We start from the raw sequence: 15467 nt of genomic DNA on the forward strand, positions 1-15467 counted from the left end.
TTTCTCTAAACTCTCTGACTACAGGGACAATGTTTTCTATTATCTGACTGGAGGGATAATGTATATTTTTCTGTATACTTCAGGGGGTCTAATACAGCCTTCCACAAACAATGGGGCATCATGTGCTTTTAATTGACTGGGGAAAAATAATCACCGTTGCTCATTTATTATGTCTGCTCAAATTTATATTATAAAGCCTTATATAATCATTTGTTAAGTATTTTGACTATGAGCTTATAGAGTCAAATGTCTTTAGACTCCTTTATATAAAGAAAAATAGATTTTGAACAGTGGAAGTTGAACTGAGATCTTTGCCCCGACCTACCAGGTTAGGGTCTCCCTATTCTTTTCATCAGGATGACAGGAATGGAAATCACTGCAATTTTTAAATTTTCACTAAAGAAAATAATGCTTTTCAGCTCTGTTTTCTGAGGAGAAGAAGGAAGAGTCAGAGAGCAATACTTCCGTCTCCATGGGGGTGAGTGTTGGCTCTGATAGATTTCTGTTTACTTCCTCACTGAAGGAGATTTCTCTCTTTGAGTGAAGGAGTCCGTTTCTCTCTTCTGAAAGTCCAAGATGTGCCTTAACAGCATGTTTACAGTCTAATTCACAGCGGAATTGCTAGTGGTTCAATTAAAACCACTGTTTTGTAGATTAAAGATTCTAACAGAGCTTCTCCTGCAGAGGAATGCAACATTACTTTTAAGCTTACCTCACGAAAAAGCAAAAGAACCTCATTTAATAAAAGACCTTGCCTTTCAGCAAGATTTTTCCCCCTACTGAATTAGATGAGAAAGGCTAAAGTATGCACTATAGCTTATTTATCATTTAATCTTCAGAATCTACACTGTACATGATATTGAGACAGGGACTGTGGGTTTAGAAAGAGTAGGGTGAGGGCCTCCAGGAAAAAACATAGCAGGTTAATCACAGTCAGAACAATGTAACAATATGCAAAGAAACCCCTAAAAAAACTCAGTGTTAAACATTAAGCAAAGTCAGAGTCACATTAATTCTCTAAGGATATCAAACTGGGAATATAGGCATTCTTCAGCGAAATTAGTTAAATCTAAAAGCCAGGGGTAACTTGGTCTGGAATGTTTGAATATCCCAAGATAAGAAAATATCTCAGCATAGCCCATGTCTTCATCATGTCAATTAAATCATGCTGTAGTAAGATTTATTTTAGCCTGCTGAAAGGCCCAGCTTATTTTTACTTTACCCAGGTACTGCTTTTCTTCCTCCAGCCCTAATCAAATAAGTTGCAACCTGGGCAGTTAATTTAGCAAGCAAGCTCAGTCATAAACAACATAGTAAAAACAGAAAGAATTCCATCTTAAAGAAAAGATTGCATTTTAAAACCCAGGAAGTTAAAAAGTAAGTTTCTTAACATACTCTTTAACAAACAGACAATAACTCAGCCCACCTTGGGAGCAGGACAGGCAGTCTTAATTAATATGCTCTCAGACCAAGAAGCTGCTATCCTGGGAAGGAATCCAAGCAGTACATTTCTTATGTTAAGCTAACTTTGCAGAATAACCTGGAGGACTGATAAGAAACTTATTGTCTCTTCAAAGATAAACATTTGGGAACCATCTGGCAGGTCTGCTTCCCTAGCCCTTTGTCTCTCAACAGCCTAAAAATCTAGACAACGCACCACCCAGGGCTCTCTTGTCCTCTCCTGGTGCAAGTCAGGAGCTCTTTACTCTTACTTTCTCTATAAATAAAAGCCTATCACTTGCTCTCCTACTTTGAGTGTTTGCCTAAGTTCATTCTTTGACTCCATGAACAAGAACTCTGGCATCAATATCACATCAGCACACAATAACTTTTGGTTGAATGAATAAATGAATGAATGAATTATATTCCAGTCTGGGATTCTGTTTAGTATCTTTACCTAAAAAATTTACGTAAGTACAAGTTAAAGCATTATAAAGATAAATATTTCACAAATCAATAATATACTGAGAATTACAGTGCTCAAATGCTTAGATTTTGAAACTTGTTAAAATGAATGAACCTAAAAAGAAACAATTCCTTACCTTTCTTCTGTCATGACTTGAGATAATCTACTGTAATAAAAGAATCAACTCAATAATGTGATCCTAAAGGTCATAACAAGGGCATTGAAAAAATTTTTAAATCTCTTTTTTATTAAGGTATCATTGATATGCAATCTTAAGAAGGTTTCTCATGAGTAACATTGTGGTTATTACAGTCACCCATATTATCAAGTCGTTCCCACACACCCCATTGCATTCACTGTCCATCAGAGTAGTAAGATGCTATAGAGTCACTACTTGTCTTCTCTGTGCTGTACTAAAGTGTATTGATATTTTACAAAACATTGCCATAAACTGCTGGTTAATAGCAAATAGTTCATTCTAGGCATGAATACTTTCATCCCAGTCAACTGATTACCATTGACAAGAGGGCTCCACTATTTCATTCTGTTTTAATTACTTGGTTTTAGTACTAGCTTAAAAAGTAGGTAAACACAAATTTATACAGATATAAATATATCCCTATTAAAAAAATAAGAATGATTATAATGCATGTTCAACCATAAAATAATATACAAAGATAAGACCTTCATAATTAAGGCAGGAAATAAGATTAACTCCTAGAGTTCTAATCATTGACATAGAATTTGTTTAGCACTTTCTCAAGAGATTGAGGACCTCATGCCTACACTGATTGTTCAGATGCTTAGTCAAGCAAATCATCCCAAGCTATCTGGCTGCCCCATAATTAATCCAGAACATCTCTGAACTTCTCACTTAGTTCAAGAACTAAGTTCCAGAGTATTTTGGCCAAGGTATCCTCTGTCTTATATTCTCAAGGCTGCCTCAGTTTCTCCTTCTTCTTTGGCCTTTAAGGTCCACTGCTCCTAACACTTCCAGAATCATGCTGGCAAATCTACTACATAGTTCTGATTTTGTAGTTAATTATCATTTCAACAAGCTTAAAACTTTTTACTATTGAAAGGCCAGGAAAGATCTTTGTTTCCTTTTATTCCCTTCAATTATTTTTTTCTTATAGTTTTCTTCTTTCATTCAATTTTGGTAAGACTTCCTATGTTTTTTATAGTGTACTCTCCTTCTTTGAAATGACATTTATACAGAAGGTTAACATGCAAGTTGTTACTTTCATTTGATAAGATATATAATCTCTACCTGACAAAAATATTTTGAATGCCTCAGAAACTGCTTTTGCTGTACACACAGGCAGGATGGAGCGACATTTTAAGATTTTCTGCAACTAGAAAGGTATGGAAAGTTTGACTGATTTATATTGTGTTCTGATTTCCTAAGGTAGTTTTCCTAATGCTATTCCATTTTACTTTTGGTAAAACATGCAACAAAGCTTGTTTTCTTTTTAAATAAAAATTCAGTCTAGGAAAATAAAAAGTAGGTAACAGCAGTTAAGCGAGGTTAGCTATCAAATGTTAAATATGAAACAACTAATTTTTTGTCATCATGTAACTTTAAAGATAGGTGCATAACATGGTTTTTTATTGTAAGTTTCCTATGAGGACTATGATTTGAAAAAATACTACAAGTGCAAGATGTACCAACACATGCCTAGTTCATGATTTAGAAATGTCTGATGGTGAGGATCAGCAAAACTTCCCAGGAAATAATTTATGTCCCTTTTGTACTTTATAGCAATAAATTAAATCAGTACTAATTAGTGGTCTATTTGTTGAGTACTTTTTCATTCTGTCCTTTTTGTAATGTCTTGCTTACTCCCCATTTGATATTAGAAACAAAATTCACTGCCTTTCAGAATGATGTAATTGATCAAATAGCTATAATTAATATATGCAGACTTTGTATGTATATGCAAAATGCTTTCAATACGTATCAATAAATTTCACCTCATTTATTCCTCTCCCCAAATGAGTAAATTTTGAAAGTGTAAATGAGGAAACTGAAGTTCAGAAAGTCTAGTTGATTATCTGAGTTCCAATATCTTGAAGTATGCAATAGTGAGAACACAGCCTTTGGAGGCAGACTGCCTAGGTTTGAATTCTGGCACATGGGTGTGTTGGAGTATTAGTCTATATAAGCCATTTAAGCAGTAGCTGGAACATTAAACATGGGCTCAATACATGCTAGATTTTATTATCATTTCTCCTATGTTTACCAAAGCATAGTATCCAGAACTATCTAGGTACCTTAGATTGCAAATTCCTGGGACTCAACCCATTTCCACTGAATCAAAATCTGTATTTGAGAAATCACAGTTACAGTAATTCAAATAAGCAATGCTGACCTTTTGAAAAATTACTTTTTTCCTTGCAAAAGAGGTTATGTTTTAATAGCCCCCCCTTTTTTTATTAACAACATAAGTCTGATTTATGCCAGCAAAATGACTATGTTTAGACCTTTGATTGCAAGAAATACTTGTAAAATTTAAACTTAACAGTGGAAAATTGAAAATTTATTGTGGTACAGTAGAGAATAAAATTGTACAAAAATGCATAAGAAATTTAAAGAATCCTAATAGCTCTCATTAATGCAGCACATACTGTCTATACATGTCCAGCACTGTGCTAAGTACCAGGGTTTCAGAGTTGAGTAAGATGAGCCATTTAAACAGTGAATACTCACATTCAAGAATTAATATTGAACTAAATATTTTATTAGCAAATGTGGAGCTCAAATAGCTATTTACCTAGTCTGCATGTAAATTATAGAAATGTTGAGATAACTATAAGAAATGCTCTAAGAAGTTTTCCAAATTAACCCTGATTATCATACTACCAAATTACATTGCAATTAATTTGCTAAACCAATATAGAGATAAATTTCTGAGATAATTTAATGCTACTAATAATGACAACTATAAGTTACACAGCTTATGATGACTCAGGCAATTGTTCTAATCACTTTTCATCGATGGACTGAATCTTCCAAAACAGCTTCCTGGGGAGCGTCATGTTATTGGCTCCATTTGACATGAGGCTGAGGTGCAGAGAGAGAAGCAACCCAAGGTCACACAGGCATAGGGAAAAATCAGGGTGTAAATCCAAGTAGGTTTGTATTCAAGACAGCTATGCTCCAATAATTAATAATTATGCTATCTCTAAATCAAGATTTAAATGATGAATCTATATCAGTGCATTTCACATAGTTGATTAATGTGAAAGTAAATGCTGGTGCATTTTCTCAAATTAATTTTGTCTCTTGATCTTATACCTTATAGTTTCAATTAATGTAATTGACTAGCAAGATTTTTACTCTTTTACACACACACACACATACACAATCAGAAGCTGTTTCTCTTCTTATTTAAAAATCTGGCATATTTTGAAAATCACAATTGAGAAAATGTTTTTAATCCTATGTCTGAATAAAAAGTATCCAGTAAAATTTGAAATGTCAACTGTCAGGAAAAAACATATGGATAAAGGAAGCTTTGCAATGTTTCTGATGAGCAGCTGTTCTCGCTGGTCAGCTCCTCCCTTAGGATGACCGTTACTGAGTCTTTATGCTTCTGCAGTGGCATTATGCTTCCTCTGAAAGGAATTCAGGATTATCTGAATGAATGGAAAGAGATCTATCTGTGTGCAATTGGATAAATCCCAGTGTAACAGCTGTGTGGGGCCAAAACTGAAAGTGACTTTGAAAGATTGTGTGACTTTGTGTTCCCTTAATTTTGGATTTAAACTTTCCCAAGAGTTTGAGAACTGCATACATTAAACTGTTCATAATAGATGAGTTTAAAATACCTATTAATCCACTGGAGTGGTAAAGTTAATGCGCATAGTTTCTTTTCTTCATTGAGAAACATTAGAAAAAATATTTGGAAATACTTGGGGGAAAAAAAGAGACATAATAAAAGACATTTCTCCCTGAATTATTTTACTCTTGCTATTACTCCAGGGTAGCACAGCATTATAAAGGTTAAAAGTATAAAATTTAGTGCCAGAGGCTCAATTTTAAGCTAATTTCTGAGTAAAGCAGACATAACCTTTATTTAACAACTACTGTGGGCCAGGTCTTGAGTTCAGTACTGATACAAATTTACATTTATTATTTTAGTCAATCCTCAGCCCTACCTGAGGTTCAGAAAGTCAAGTAAGCACCCAGTAAGTGCTGACACCAAAGCCCAACTCCAAGGCAGGTCTGTTTGAACCCAAAGCCCTTGACCTTTGCATAGCACCCTAGCACTGCTTTTCCTATCTGTGGACAGTCCTGCTGGGCTTGTGTATCAGAGGAGTGGGGAGTTTTGGTGTGATCTGAGGACACAAAAATCTACCTACAAGAGCAACTAATTCACACCCAGCTCTCTCTCCTTTCCAGTGAGTTCAAGATAAGGTCTCTCAAACTTGAGACATCACAGAACTGAGAGAATATCTTCAGACTTCCAGGAGTCCACGAATGCTAATGTGAGAAACACCACTTTAAAAGCAGAATCTTATGACCTTTGCTTTATAGTTTAATGCCAGTGATGGAGAATAAAAGTTCAGTTCACATGTTGGTAGAAACACTGAAATCATGTACCACTTTGTATAAAGGGATATTTAATAAGCCTTTACTAATTTTCTGTTATTATTATTGAAATGAAAGCACACATTTTAAAAGTCTCAAACACTTGAGAATTACTCAGTATGAAAACTTTAGGATATGGAATTTTGTTTCTAAGAAACTGTTAACATCAAACACATATCTTGGCCGGTTGCATATTGACTCAGAATCATTCATTAAAAAGTTATACTGATGAATTTGTGAGATTAGTTAGTAAGTATGTAGAACTATCCTAAGGGAATGAGGCACAGGACATATAAGTTTCCCTGTGGGAAAGAAGTCTAAACTGTGCAGGCAAGGGTTGTTGATAAGGGAGTGATTAGAAAATTCAGTGTCCCCTGATCATAACAGGTCCTAAATTCAGCAAGAGGAACAGTTTGCAAGCCCTCATTCATGCTTCAGAAAACACACTGAATTTTCCTAGGAATCATCTTTTGCTTCAGATGTTTTTATCTTACAATGTATAAAAAGGCACTGCTTACCCAGAATTTTTAAGCAAAATTTCTTAAAAAGCTTAACATCCTTTTGTTAATTGTAAAATAAATCTGCAGGGGAGAAATAAATGTCTTTCTCTTTGGAGGAGGGAAATTCTTCTGACTGTTCTTTCTAGGTCACCTGGTTACAATTTACCACTAAATCCAATAAAACTTTAAAAGTAAGCAAAAGTTACATTGTATATTATTGCCTATCTGGTTCCTGTGGGGATTATAAGTAATTTTTAAAATAACTGTGAATTGAATTAAACCTACCCATAAATTGAAAGAACACCAATGGGTAAATAGCTTTTTTTCTCTAGAAACTAGTATACAGGCATTTTTTAACTTCCTTGAGCAACAAAATAATCACCAATAGAAAATGAAATGTAGCCCAGAAATTATGAAAGAAAAATAAGAAAATTGGTGTGCAATTTATTTATCTAGAAACTTCACCTCTCATACAAATTTAGACTCCAAATTGTGGGGGGAAAAAACCAATAACAGGAGAATTTATGGATTAAGAAAGGTAGCAGAACTAGAGAGCCATGCTGAGACATTCCTGTCAGAGTCTTTGCACCCAGGAATGGGAGCGTTGTGTGATGGGTATCAGGTTGTGATGCAGGCTTGTGGAAACTCCAGGGAAACAATGTAATAATAGAAAGGGGTCATGGCACAGGTATCACGTCTTACTAATCTTAACATTTCCAAAGGATTTCATGGCAAATATTAAAATTAGGAGAGATAAATGCCAATTAAAAAATTCCTATAATTAAGTCAGTATAAGTAAAGATCAGCAGTTATCAGCAATTTGAATATAGGATCAATTTTGAAACTGATCAAAAAAATCAAATCATTATTTTTGTCCTTAACTGTTTTAACTTGAGTCAACCTAATGGCTACTTGAAAGGGAAGAAAGGATGCAAACTCCACAGCCCAAGCAGGTTTATTGCTAACCTGAAACCTGGCCAGCAAAACAGAGGAAAGGGGCCTCTAACAGGTCAGGAGGCTTTTATGACCAGAGTTTTCGGTGGGCTCTTTGAGGGGAGGGGTCAGGGGAAAGGTGGGCCTGTGGATTGCTGATGTGTCCTCTGGAGGATGCTTGTAGTCCAGGTAAGATGACACCTAGGTCCCTCTGAGATGGCAGTGGGTTTATTCAAACGGTGGTACTCTGGTCCAGATTCTATCACTACTAATGACACAAATTAGGTAATGCTGACATGAGTTAGATGTTGAGCTTCAGTTGTGACATGTATGTGAAAAGCAAAAGGTATGACAAAGCCACATCCTACTATTTTTCTTTGGTCACTTTAAGCTGTTCAAATCTGCAGAAATAAGATGCTTAAATTTTTGGAGGGAACGCTAGTGTTCTGAGTGTACAAAGCCCTTGTAGACCACAGTGTATAATTTCCATTATTGAATTATGGTCATACTTATTTTTTCTTTTTTGTTTATCTTGTAAAACTTTTAATACAGTTTTAAAATTCACACTTCAATTTAGGAATGAGAAGAACAGAAAGGAAGAGACATTACTCCTAGTACGGCTTTCAGCTTCCTATAGTGAGTTTTTTTTATTTCAGTTTATATCTACCTTATAATTTTTTCATATTGGAACATTTATAGTTTTGTCCTTTTTTTGGACACAGTACCTACAAGTGAGGTAAGATTCAAGTGCCTGTGTGGGACTCACTTGAAGTAGAATTTGAATTGTGAGCTAAATTTATTTTACAGTAGAGAGAACCTGTGAATTTGTCTGCACGATTGCAGATCTTACTGACAGTTTGAGATGTTCCGTGATATCCTCACCTCAAATAGGCTATTTGTAAAATGGAATCCCTGAATTTATAATGAAATAATGTAACAAACATTGGAAGGCTTTTAGAAGCACAAATGAAAACTGTACTTCAGGAAACCACTTTCTTCAGCTGTTTGGGCAAGGGGAATTCCTACCCAAATCTGGGTAAATTGAGTTCCCTTCTGTACAAATCAGAATAAAAACTAAGAGGGTCTAACCTAGTTCGGTCTGGCTTAACCTCATGAATCAGTATCTGTGGTGTGACTATCTCTGACCCACCCTTGAAATACAGGAACTAAGATGGAAAATGTGAAAGCAGCATAAGAGGGTCCTGCTGCTTGGCTTCCAGGCCCTGAGGCCTTTTGCTTCCCGAGGCCTCTGTCTCCCTGGGAAAGACCCCTGGGTGCTCATTGTCATCACTGGCAGCTCTTTGACTTTCAAGTGAAGAGTTAGAAAAAATGATGCTTGTGGGACTGTTACTGCACATCCATTATTACCATGTTTAAAATGACTGAGATGAATGTTTGTTACTAAAATCCATAGAAGCTGAACTCTCGGGCTCTCTATCGTGTTCCCATGAACTTGGGCTTCATCTGATGGTATTTTGACTCATAAAAAAAAATTCTTAAAAATCATTATTTGAATACTGTGTTATTTTCAGCACTGTTGAAACAGCTTTAAAGCTTTCCCTGAATGGTTTTGCATTAAAATAAATGGAGACTTAATTAATCAGATGAATAGAGCTTTTAAAGTAAAAAATGAGAATGAAAGACAAGACATATGAATACTTAATAGAATGTCTCACCTCCATGGGGAATGAAACCCCCTAATACTGTCCTTTGCCTGCCATTATCAGCCTATTTCATAAATTATTTCCCATAAACAAGAAGTATATAACTGAGAATTTAAAAAAACTTATACTTTGAAGGAATATATTCTTAAATTTATTATGTACCACTTCTCTATTTTAAAATATTTTTTTCTGAGTATAAAAGCAACATTTGTTCATTGATGCATAATTTTAAAATAAAGAAAATATAAAGAAAAAAGTTAAAATCATCTAAATCTCAATTCCAAAAACAAGCGCCATTAATAATGTCTGGTACATGTTTTTCATATATGACATTCTGTGTAGGTGGTGTGTGTGTGCATGTATGTGTGTGTATGAGTGCCTGTGTGTATTTACATGTTAGGTGTTGGCACTGAAGCCTCCATGACAGCCCTCTGATAGTGTGGTGGTAAGTAGACAATTTTGGTATAGGTATGTCAAAAATATTATTTGAGATTAGAGATCCTTTGTAGGGGAAGGGGACAGTAATTATTGTTTCAAACCAGAGGTGTCTGATGGTATTCCCCTCCATAACACCAAGCTTTTCAGTAAAGTCTATTCACAAGTGTTTTGTGAGGGTGTAGTTTCACATCTGGCTCTCTGTCATGGGGGAAGGGATGGCATATTGAATGCAGGCAATGAGAAATTCAGAAGATGCTGGGATTTTTTGAAAATCCTTGAAACTGTCCCAAACAGGGAAATTTTATCTATCCCTCAGGGACCAGGAAGAGTCTGATATCTGAGATGTATGTTTCCTGAACACTATTATGTGCCTAGCATTCTTCTAAGAAGTTTATATCTCATAACAGATGATCATACTGAATTTCCATAATTCCTATAAGGTTAGCAGAAGACCTTGAATTCAAATGCAGGCCATCTGGTTTATTAAATTAGTCTCTCTTTATCATCTATTACCTATCTATCTACATAGATATATATGATATATAGATTCATCTATATAATTCACATAAATCTATTATATACTTCACAAAGAATATACTTGTTCTCTAACCAATTTTTCTATTAATATTGAGACAATTTGATATATTCCTAGAATACAATTATTCATTTCTACATAGTATATAGATACAATATGATTTTAAAAATCCTGGTGTTGCATATTTAAGGGGTTCATGGGTTTTTTTTTGCCATTATAAATAATGATAAATATCTTAACATCATGATTAAGTAAGCAGATTTTGTTAGACTATACAAGTCTTGGATCACTGATTCTCTTTTTAGTAGTCATATAATTTGATGCAACTTTTTAGCCTCTCTGAGTCTCAGTTTTTTCGTCTTTCAAATGGGAAAAGTAATGATTTTATGATAGAATTATTAGATACTATTCATATGATGTCAACTTGGTAATATGCTATAGATGCAATAAATAATGTCCATTTTCATCAAATATTTATAAACACATATTTTATTTATACTGCATTTTTAGTATTAACCTTCATGCAAATTTCAGATTATTTTCTTAGGAAAATTCTGACAAGTGGAAGTTCCGGGTGTACTATGAGGTCCATGCTGTCAAATTGTCTCAAGAAATTTTGTACAGTAGAAATTGCACAAATTAATGCTACCATGGACAGTAGTTAAGAGGGCTTATATATTCTAAACCCTTTTAAAAGCTAGCTGTCATTATTAGCATATGTTTTCTAATTTGATGGGGGTAGTATTTAATTTTCATTGATTAATATGAGGTTGAAATAGTTCATATATTTGTTGATTGGTTATATAATATCTCCTATTGCTATGTCTATATATTTTGGCTTAGGATGTATTTATTTTGACTATTTTAGCCTCATAAATTTTAACATCTGATAAGAAGATATCAGCTTCTTGGCAACTTCTCTTCTTTCAGCCAATACCTGTTACATTTTTTAATTTACTTCAAATGTTAATACTAACTCCAGATGAATGGTAAGACATAGTCTTTTAGAAGAAACCAGTTCTTGAAAAACAGTTATACACTTCCCCTATTTCTTTAATTTCTGTCTTTATCTTTCTTATTTCATGTTCACACTTTTTCTTCTATACTGTATTTATTGTATATGTAGCAGATTGTATATGGAGTAGGTATTTTAATCTTACTATTTAATAAAATATTTGTCTAATTTACGTCTCAGTGTAACTCTAGTTCGTCTTTGAGGTTTATCATTTTTGTTTTCATTTTTTTAATAGTTTGCTATTGAAGTTTTGATTTCCTCTTTGCCACAAGTACTTTTTTCATATTTGTATTTTATAAACATATAAATTTTGATTTGTGTTCTTTGGGTTTTTGTTATTACTATGTACTTATTTATCCTCCACATTAACAAAGATGGCTTCTATAATTTTTTAGAATCTTTTATTTTCATTGCATATGTTGACCTAATATGTAGACTATTTTCATAAATGTTCCATGAAATATTTATCAAAAGATAATAAAATATATATTTTCTTTTGTAATTAATTTCATTTCTTAAACAAAATTCATTATGCATATTATTCAAATCTCCTATATTTTTAATTTACTGTCTGTTAAAACCAAGAGCCATATTTTAAAATCTTTCTGTGTTTTTTTATGTTACTGATTGTATGTTAATTTGATGTTGTTTTATTCATGGATAAGCAAGGCTTTTGATATTATAAATTCAATTATTATGAAATTAGTTCATCAAAAATTTTTTGAGTCTAATTATTTGCTTTATATGAAATGAATGTATACCTGCTACTTTTTTGTTGTTGGTTTCCTAAGTAGTTACTCAACCCTTTTTGTGTTTTCTTGCACACTGCTATTTTCCTTTAGATTTATCTCTTTTTTCACCCTGTCCTCCACCTCCTTCGGACTACATTTGTCTTCTGGAGAATGCTCACTTTTTACCCATGCTTCTCTTCTACCTGTCCTGCACTTCTGTCCTGAGAGTCTTTGCTTGTCCTCTAAATCATGGCTCTCCCATCACTGCCTCAGAGAAGACTCTTGAATTTCAAATCTAGATTATATCTCTCTTTCTGTTAGAATGTCTTTTAGTACTTTGTACTTTAAAGAAGGTACAATTTCAATAGCAAACATGGAGAAAAACCCATCTAAAGCAAAAAGTCTATCATTAAAAAATAAAAGGGTGAGGAGAAGAAAGAGTAGGAGGAGGTGGAGGAGAATGGGGACCATTTAACGGTGAGTGGGTAAGTAAAAATTCCCTTCCGCCTTATTAATCATGTATATTAACTCTGCCCTAGCCTGCATTATTTATTTCCTTTAAGTTTAATTTAGGTCTATCATGTGTCATTTTTTTTTTTGCTATTTGAGATGAAACTTAGTTTATTTGTGTTCAGTTTTCTTGTTTTATGATAAATGTCTCCAAAGCTATGAAATTCCCTCTCAGTACAAATTTAGATATATTCTGCACATTTTTATAATTTCTATTTAGAAAAAGTTTTAACTTATAGAAAAGTTTAAGAATAAACATAATATATAAATATAAGTATATGAATAAATATAAATATGTATGTGTGTATATATTTATATACAGAATTTACATATAAAATTATATATATTTATATAATATATATAATACAAAAAAGACCCATAAAACTTTACACCAATTAACCTATTATTAACATTTTATACACACAAATACATAAACATACTTTCATATATTCCATGGGTAATAGATAATTTTTTTCTGAAACGAAATGAATACATTACAATCCTTCACTCTTTACTACTTTAGTGCCTATTTCCTAAGAATTAGCTAAATATACAAGCTGTGTAAATCAGTATCTGGTTTATTAAAAAATGTTAATTGTATCTTTTAAAGGAACTTGTTTTAAAAAAGGATCTGAAACTCTAGCATGAGCTTATATAGAAATAGGGATTTGGGAATCAGTCATATCAAAATTATAGTTAGAGCAATGGCAAAGATAGCATTAGCTCCATAGACAATAATGAGAGAGAAGAGGTGAATAGTACAGACTGAATGTGGAGAATTACTTAAGTTTAGGATCAGGAATACAAGACAGAGAGCACAGGTATTGAAGAGGGTCATGGGAATACAATGTTTCAAAAAATAGCATCAGATTCCAAAGAAGAATTTAAGAGGGTAAAGAATAAGAAGTATTTAAGAGTATGAAATATCAAAAACATCTTTGTATTTGGAGAGCTGCGGTTGTTTTGAAGAGCTTGCTGTAGAGTGGGGGGCTACCAATTTGAAGCGGGACCCAACTTGCCAAAGGATTAAGGAACGAAGATGTAGGAAGAACTATGTTTCAGTGAATGTGATGATGGGACTTAACGTAGTGGCTCAGGAGAGTTCAGATTATAAAGGGTATTGAATGTTTATGGGGAAATTTTGGTCACGTGTATAGATTGAGTGGGAGAAACTAAAGGTCAAAGAGGAAGTGTAGATAATTGAAGAGGAACGTCTTTGAGTTTGAGTGAAAACACAGGCTGGTCATTTGAAGGGTTAGCGTTGAGTGAAGGCGAGGACTATTTCTGGAAGGCAGAAAGAACATAGAGGGACTGGATGAATATTCAGATCATTTTGATGCTGAGAGAATATTGGGGGAGCTCATGTTATATGGCCTCAATAAAACTCCCTTCATCTCCAGACAGTAGAGAGTAGAAAAAATCCAACTTGATATTTATGAAGATTGGAAAAACATTTGGAATAAGAGCTTTGAGGAAAGTAATAGGGTTTTAATTGGGGATAAGTAGAATTGCTTTGAAAAAGTGCGGACCTATGCCAGTATATTAATGGAACAAAGTGATCCCATTTTAGGTATTTCTAAGTTGTCAGTCTAGTAATAGGAAGAAATTCTATGATTGGGTTTATTTAAAAACTGATGATAAATTGGGAGATATTCTTAAACCATGTATTAAAATACTTAAAACAAATTCTGGGTAATGGGAAAGAGGCTGAGAAAATTTGACCAAGTACATAAACTTATCTAACTTACACAAATATATTTATTTAGACAAACAAAGGAAAATATACAAAATTTGACAAAAATACACCAATGGTTATTATAAAATGATGTTGATAAATACATTTCAGATGTTAAATGAAGGCTTTGAAGAGCATTCATTTTTTCATAAAACGGCAAATTTTTACAGAGCTAAGCAAGCAACCAAATCAGAATACTCACCCACAACTAATGTCTGTCTTTAAACAGGGACATTAGGATACAAGAAGATGTCATCATAGATTAAACTCTCTTTGCATCTGTAGTTTAGATGCATTGTAAGGCTATAGCACAGTACAGCACTTCATCATATTTTATATATGTATCATGTAAATACACCAAATAGTAATATAAATGATGTATTATGACATAAAGAAAATTTATATTGATTTAATGCATATTAAAATACATAGTAAATGTAAGAATCCATGACTCAAATTAACTAGTAGTCTATATGTTGCTTTTGTTACTTTTAAGTAAAAATGAGCAAAAAAATTCTTTAAAATACAATCTGGCTCCAAGTTCCAAATAATAAATTTTGACTAAAGTCAGCCTACTCTGATGATTCATGTACTTGACAGTTCTTAGCATTTATGTATGTATGTTTTACTATTCTTATTTTCACTTGTTACATATTCTCATTATTTTCCTGGTTGCTTTTTCATGCTTGCAGAATCTTAGCACGTCCAGTTCATTCTCTATGTTGCTTCAGAGTTATATTTTTGAGGCATACATTTTTATCATGTCACTACACTAGTTTAAAATAACTACTGGCACTCCTTTACCAGGGCACAGAATCCAAATTCTCAGGTAGAGCACATACAATCTGACATTCTCTGTTCTCATTTGTCCCAAGCAACCTCAGCTGCTCTTTCCCTGCCAGTCAT

General features: G+C 33.5%; 1 protein-coding gene across 10 annotated transcripts in view; it reads right to left on the reverse strand.

Annotated features, from left to right (window-relative positions):
* The window catches only part of GRIA4 (glutamate ionotropic receptor AMPA type subunit 4), a 392195-nt gene that overhangs the window by 208011 nt on the left and 168717 nt on the right, over nucleotides 1–15467 (reverse strand). The window lies entirely within an intron of this gene.

This window comes from Manis javanica, chromosome 6, assembly GCF_040802235.1.
Source record: "Manis javanica isolate MJ-LG chromosome 6, MJ_LKY, whole genome shotgun sequence".
Taxonomy (NCBI): Eukaryota; Metazoa; Chordata; class Mammalia; order Pholidota; family Manidae; genus Manis; species Manis javanica.